The sequence below is a fragment of the Chrysochloris asiatica genome, unplaced genomic scaffold, assembly GCF_000296735.1.
Source record: "Chrysochloris asiatica unplaced genomic scaffold, ChrAsi1.0 scaffold00089, whole genome shotgun sequence".
Taxonomy (NCBI): domain Eukaryota; kingdom Metazoa; phylum Chordata; class Mammalia; order Afrosoricida; family Chrysochloridae; genus Chrysochloris; species Chrysochloris asiatica.
This window is the reverse complement of record NW_006408607.1, coordinates 3,462,330-3,470,019: the sequence shown is the minus strand read 5'-3', so window position 1 is coordinate 3,470,019 and position 7,690 is coordinate 3,462,330. Positions and strand designations below refer to the sequence as shown.

Sequence of the window (7,690 nt, the reverse complement as noted above, 5' to 3'; positions counted from 1 at the left end):
TTTATTTTATATATTGTTGTTGTTGTTAAGTGCCTTCGAGTCGGTTCCGACCCATAGCGACCCTGTACAGGGTTTCCGAGGGTGTAAATCCTTACGGGAGTAGAAAGACTCATCGTTCTCCCGCGGAGCGGCTGGTAGTTTCGAACCGCTGACCTTAAGGTTCGCAGCCCAATTCGTAACCACTACGCTACCAGAGTCATAGAAGGTTTTATTTTGTATTTTTAAAAAATTTTTCCATGTACTCCAGGAGATTCAATATGTACATGATATGAAGGACAAAGGTCTTATTTCAAAGGAAGTTTACTTGGAGATTTATTATTCAGTTCAGTCTTATGAAAAATTGTAACAGTGGATATGTTGTTGTTGTTAAGTGCCGTTGAGTCGGTTCCGACTCATAGCGACCGTTTAGGGTTTCAAAGGAGCAGCTGGTGAGATTGAACCTCCAACCTTGTGGTTCAAACCAACCTGAGCTTATCCTACATCGCCAGAGCAGGACTCTAACAATAGGTATGGTGGTGGTTGTGTGCTGCGGAGTCAGTTCTGACACATTGCGACCCTGCATAGGGTTTCCGAGGCTGTAAAATCTTTATGGGAGCAGAAAGGCTCATCTTTCTCCCATGACCTAGCTGGTAGTTTCGAACTGCTGACCTTGGGGTTAGCAGTCCGACTCATAACCACTACACTACCAGAGCTCCTTAACAATGGATATATAGTAGTATTCTAATTTGAAGCACTTTTATTTATTGTACAAGATGCAGAGAATACCACATGTGACTAGCGTAGCCTGTGTTCTTTCTTTCTTTCTTGGTATATATTTCTTGGAGTTTCGGACTCTGGAAGGTGAAGTTGTACAGAGACTTGAGTCCATTATAAGATGGTCACAGTCCCCTTAATCAGTGAGCATTAGAGTGACATGGTTCTGAAAACTGAAAAGAATCAACATGCCACACAATCCTCTCCAGCAGGCTTAATCTAACTCAGCTTTAACTGTTCAGGGAAATGGGTCCATGACCACTTCACTGGGGATATTCCTCTGTAATCTGATGAACACATAACCTGTAATGAGTATCCTGGAAAGTACAGTAAAGGCAAGCAGCTGATAATTCATCCAAACATCTGCATCAAGTCCTCTTTATGGTTGACACCATATCAACATGGTTCCTTGATAAAGTGCTTCTCTCCATTTCTGTATCATAATAATACATTGTCCTGGTTTGCCTCTCAGAGGTTTATTTAGAAGAAGCAGCAGGGAGTGATTCAGAAATACCAGATAGCTGTATTGCAATTGCAGATACTAAAATCCATACCTGACCTGCAAAACTTGACGCAGTTACGTTTATGTTTCTTTTACTCCTTTAATGAGCATATACCAAGCCCATTTAGCTTGTGAACTGCTTGGAAAAGCTCATAAGAGACTGAAGTATTTCCTTTGGCCCTGCCTCCTTTTATTTTTCATTGGCAGTTTTTGGAAGGAAGGTTGAGATTCAAAACTTAGATAAAGTAACTTATGTTGTTTGTTGTTGTTGTTGTTGTTAAGTACCGTCCAGTTGTTTCTGACTCATAGTGACCCTGCATAGGGTTTCCAAGGAGCAACTGATGAATTTGAACTACTGACATTGTGGTTCAAACTGACCTTGCACTCAAGTGAGCCTATAATGCCACACTACAACTCCTGCCATGAAACTAACTTCAAACCATAGGGCCCCTATAGACCCTATCTATGCACAACAGAATTAAACACTGTTGGAGCCTGTACCACCCTCATAATTGTTGTTTTGTTTAAGGCCATTGTTGTAACCACTGTATCAATCCATCTGATTGGGGGTCTTCCTCTTTTTTACCAACCCTTTACCAAATAGGATGCCCTTTTTCAGGGATTGATCTGTCCTGGTAAAAGGTCCAAGTACTTGAGACAAAGTCTCACCATCTTCAGTTCTAACTGTCCTGGTGGTGGTGTAGGTTAACACTGGACTGCGAACCACAAGGTCAGTGGTTCAAACCCATCAGCGTCTCCTAGGGAAAAAGATGAGGCTGAAGAAAGATGGGACCATCTGCTCCTGTAAAGATTTACAGTCTTGGAAATCCTATACAGAGTTAGAATTGACTCAATGGCAGTTGGTTTGATACAGTGTCTTATGGTATTGTTGTTGTTAAGTGCCATTGAGTCAAATATGACTCATATTGACCAGTATAGGGTTTCTAAGGAGTGGCTGGTGAGTTTGAACCACCTACCTTATGATTGAAACCCGACTTGTGGTCTTATACTTAACTTACAGCAGTACACCAGGATAACAATATAGTAAGTGTTCATTTTTCCCAGGTAGGTAGACACCAGGAGATGAAAGCATGCTGTCTGTCACATCGTCACATAATATCGTGAATTAATGGACCAGGTTTCGGCAGGTTACATAATCCATGAAGATTGTTTAAATGAAGAGAGGTTAATGAGGAAGACTATTCAGGGAGGTGGCTGTGAAGTGGAAATACCTAGACATGTTGGGGCATCATATGTATGAATAGTAAAATACATAAGCCTTTAGCAGAAATAGGACTTAGTACAGCGCTAGTCCAGTATAGATCCACTCTGATGCTCATGGGGCCATCTTGAGTTGGAGCTGGTTTGATCACAGCTGTTTTAATGGAGGTTCAACTTCAAAGGGAGCCCTGGTTCACAGTGGTTAAGCTCTAAGCTGCTAATCGAAAGGTCATCAGTTCGAACCTATCAGCTACTGTATTGAAGAAAGATGTGACAATCAGCTTCTGTTCACAGCCTTGGAAACTCTATGGGGTAGTTCTACTTTGCCCTGTCTGGTTCCTATGAATCAGAATTGGCTTGATGGCAATGATTTTGTACTTTTGTTTTATTTTGTTTTTGAGGTAGGGAGGGGTCAAGCTTCCAAATTCCTAACATTTCATAGGTCCCTTTCAAGGTCCTGGGAGGGGCCTAGCAATATGTTTCCATGGCCATATATTTTTTGAAAAATCAAAAACATATTTATACAGGTTTTAAGAAACATAAACACTGGATATGATGCTTGTCTTTGGATCTTAGAGGGCCAAAGGACAGTACGAGCACATGGTGTTCTCTGGGCCATGTGAAGGTTGGTGCTATGTTAGGAGAGCCGCTCAGTGGACGATGCAGTGAAGAACAGAGTGTAGGGAGACACAGATGCTTCTAGAACTATGGCCCACTTTCTGATTTCATGATAGGGCTTCCATTTGCCTCAACACAACAGGAAGTTCAATAGGCAAGAGATACAGGGTGAAGCTATAAATGGGCATCCTAAGAAATGGGAGTAAAGCCAAGAAGGATGAAGTACGGACAAGAGGAGTGAAGAAAAACAAAGCAGCAAAATTGAGGGGAAAAACAATTATTTTAGTGAGCCTTGCTTTCTGATTCAGATATTTTCGATGTACAACAATCTACTTTGGATCCTTTTTCAGAGACTCCTGTGAACCTATGAACCAGAGAGGTTTTTCTAATGATAGATTATGAGAAGAAATAAGTGCTGTATCATTTTTAACACTGTAGCCCAGATTTGGATATATACAACAACCTCAGTCAGAAAGTAACAGAGCATGCAGTGGGACGAGGAGGCAGAGTGTCCCACCAGTAACTTGTGATGGAGAAGTGGAAGGGAATGACCATGAATCATAAACAGAATCATACATTCCACAGACACTTTCCAGATGAACTTTCAATACGAGCTTTCATTAATAACTGTTCAAATATTTACACGTGTCTCTGATGAATGGGTATGAATGTTAGACTCCTAAAGTGTTGTCTTGGAGATGAAGGTAAGGAGTTTTGTGATAGGGCAGAGGGAATGGGTTCTAGATCGAGAATCTGTGAATTAGAAAAATCAGTAAACTGGAAGTTCAGGAAAAGGTAAAATCAGGGCTTGTCTTCTAAAGTCTCTGGTAATGTGTGTGTGTGTGTGTGTGTGTGTGATACAGAGAGAGAGTTTTGTATAAAGGGAGTCAGCTTGTCAACCGCCCTAAGAAAATTGTTCCTATCATTTCTTACATCCTGCTATTTGTTATTTGGGAAATAGATACGATTTTGGAAATCTATTGTAAGCCTTGGTTTTACAAACTATAATTCATTTTACTTTTTTCTGTTGATCTCTATTTTAAGGAAAATTGTGTATTGATGCATCGATGGTAAAGACTCCTTTGATAATGCAGGACTTCAGTTCTCCTATTTGTTGGTTAACAGTTTACTACACTCCTTGGCCTTGTGTACTATGCTGATGATGTTTTTAAGTGCTGTCGAGTCAGTTCAGACCCATAGCGACCCTGTCTACAGTTTCCTAGGAGCTTGAAACACTGACTTTATGGTTCAAATCCATTTTGTAGTCCAGTGCATTAACCCACAGCACCACACCAGAACACCAATACCTTGCTCTTTTATATTTCCTTTGTGATGAAATTAACCAGATTTTAGCTCCCTGTAAATACTTGTCAGCTTTTGTTTGTGTTGTTCCAATGTCTTTTAGACCTTGTCTGAATCTAACTCATCGTGACATAGACCTGGAATTCCTCACAGGAACCTTCTCCACAGACTTCGATCTCAACACTTGTTTGTTAGTTGCCGTTGAGTTGATTCTGAGACATGATATCCCATATATGCAGAGTAGAGCGACTCCATAGGATTTTCAAGACTGTCCGGGAAGTCTGTACAGGGTCACTATGAGTCAGAATTGACTCCACGACACATAACCACCACCACCACCACCACCACCCGCTTTTAAAAACAGATCACCAGGCATATCTCCTGAAGTCCCTCAGGATGGCTCTGAACTGCCAATCTTTGGGTAAGAAGTTGAGCACTTAACCATTTGCCTCACTCAGGTACTCTTTATCATTCAGGTACCCAATCCAAATCGCATCATTGTGTGTTCAACTACTCCCACTGCACCTTAGGGCTTTCTAATGGTCTAATTCCTATTTGCATGCAGAGTGTGTAGGATCTGGCAGGTAACAAGCCATCAGTAACTATTTGTTGAACTGAACAATTATATAATTGTGAAAAATTTATTTTCCCTTAAGTGGGAAACACTGTGTAATCCTCAAGGTAGCCCTAGTGTCCTAGTTAAAACTTAGGCCATTGTGTAAAATTTAATTATCTCTCGCTGATTAATTGGCTCCTGAGATAGCTTTTGGACTTTCCCTGTGATTGGGGTAAAATTAGAGCAATAAGTGTCTACTTTATCATGCTAAGCAACCTGATAGAATAAACTGTGCTTATTGTGAAGACTGAAGATCAGATAGGGTAATAATATCCCCATATGAAGTAATAGAGCAGGGTGTGGACCATGTTAGCAACCTCAGTCCAAGTCTCAAGTGAAGAAGGTATGTCTACAGTATCTTTTGGGATCTTCACACCTAGCCTGTAATGCAGAGACATTAAAGACCTTATCGTCATGTGTTAGTCAAGAGAGATCAAGTTCTTTTCCCAACATTGCCATTCTGGAAGAAGTAGGATTTCAACCCCATTTTTTTCCTGAATAAGGCCTAATATTTTGTATCTACTCTACCAGCATTAAGAGGAAAAGGTTCCATTATGATAAGATATTACTGTTAGTTTCGTCTATCCAATGCTTTCTACTTTAAATAGCTTTGATGAGTCCTTGGTCCTTCTTTTAAGGTAGTCTTGTGCATTGGGCAACTAATGTACATCTTCATCAATTTGTTGTGAGAATTGACTATGGAGATAGTGTTGGAAGAGAGGGAAGTCTATAGAAGAGGTGGATAAAGATATGGATGATGTATTGAATGTATAAAGTTCCTTCGGGCAAGAAAATAGACTCTATCAAAGGTAAGTCCCTCAGGGAAGATTTATATCAGTACTCTTAAAGATGCATGGAATATATACCCTTCTAGGGAGTGGAATTGAAATCTACTTTGGGTCTATCCCTATGATAAGTCAATTTGCCAATGAAGTGTTTTGATATGGGACTATTTCCTACCTGCCTTTCTAGGTTCCTGAGTGCTTTATATCTTTCCAGCCATCATCCATTTGAGAGAAGAGCACTTTTAAAATGGGTTTCTATCTAAACTCAGCCACATTTTTAGTGCACAGGGAAATTCATTTGAATAATGGGCTTTATTTTCTATGTGCTTTCAGCAGAATTGTGAGCATGGAAAGAAAACAAGGCAGATTTGTAGGGTAGCTGCAAAGTGAAAAATATGCATTTGAGTGAGTGATAGCATGTGGCTGTTTTTATTCTTCTACCTACTGTGGATGCTTCCGCAGGGTTTCTTGGAAAGGAGTGTGTATATGTGTTTGGTAGTAGCAGGGGCAGGGAGAAGGATGTCTTGCCCTTGAATTAATATAGGGCTATGTTACTGAACTTTATGCCACTTCAAAATATAGATTCTAGGAACAAGAACCATCTTGAGATTTGCAAAGTCTAAAGAGGTCTGGCAAAATGGAACCCATTTGCTTAAAATGGTAGGGAGTTTATTTACTGGATTAAGTGTGAAGTATGTTGATAACAGATGGAAGGAGAGATCACATGACATTTTTAAATAGTCTAAGGATAACCTCGATGTCCTGGTCAATGTTCCTTCTCTCGATTAATGCCAGTGCTAATTAACTGGCACAAGTGTTCCTAGCCATATGGGGGATGTTGCTGAAAGCCGGCTGGCAGCCTATATCCAGTCACTACCTGTCCGTAATTTAATGCTTTGCTTGGTGCTTTGGGACTTCCATAATGGAACAGCCCAGCACAGAGAAACCTGGTGGTTGCAAGCATCCTGATGTTTTCTTTGTTCCTTTTGTGCACATCATTTTAAGTGTGGTTGAAATATTAGAAATTGCATTGACTTTTTGCAGGATAAGTGAAGCTGTACTTTGTCCATCTGTGGATGTGGGCTCCTTGAGTTTCTGCGTGGTTCTTTTAATTGATCTTTATGGTGATTTCCTAATAATGGGCAGCTAATTCAAAAACAATCTCCATTGAACTAGTGGTATGTCATTCAATTATCTAGTTGTTTTGACCTCAAGGGAGAACAGGTTTGGGCAAGAGGAGAGGAACATAGTTTGGAAGTTAGGTTCTAACTCCACATCCAGCTATGGATATCATAGGGAAAGAGAGCATTGAATTTGGAATCTGATAATTTGAGGAAACCTTTGCTTTAGGCTCCTCATAGAAATAGATTTTATTCCCAACAGTGTCCACCAGACTTCTGCTATTGTGCATAGTGTCACTAAGAGTCGAAATTCTCAAGTCGATTTCAAGGTGTAGTGACCCTGTGCACAACCAAATGAAATACTGCCTGGTCCTGCACTGTCTTCACATTTGTTACCTTTGAGTATATTGCAGCTGCCACTGTGCCAATCCATTCCATTGGGAGTCTTCCACTTTTTCGCTGCTCTGACAGCATAGTTGTTGTGAGTCACACTGGTAACTTCAAGGTCCTCAGTTCGAGACTACCATCCATTTTGTGGGAGAAAGATGAGGCTTAGAATCGGGCTGCAAACCTTAAGGTCAGATCAGTCACGAAGTACAATGCTGTATGTGATAGGATAATATCCATGCGCCTACAGGGAAGCCCAATTAATACCACTATTATCCAAATTTACGCGCCAACCACTAAAGCCAGGGAGGATGAAATAGAAGAATTCTACCAAATTCTTCAATCTGAAATCGATCAAACATGCAATCAAAATGTATTGCTCATT

The 7,690-nt window shown here is 40.5% G+C and overlaps 1 protein-coding gene across 2 annotated transcripts in view; it reads left to right on the top strand.

The window, feature by feature from the left end:
• The window catches only part of PPARGC1A (peroxisome proliferator-activated receptor gamma, coactivator 1 alpha), a 1,035,693-nt gene that overhangs the window by 787,110 nt on the left and 240,893 nt on the right, over positions 1-7,690 (top strand). The gene's annotated exons all lie outside the window — the stretch shown is intronic.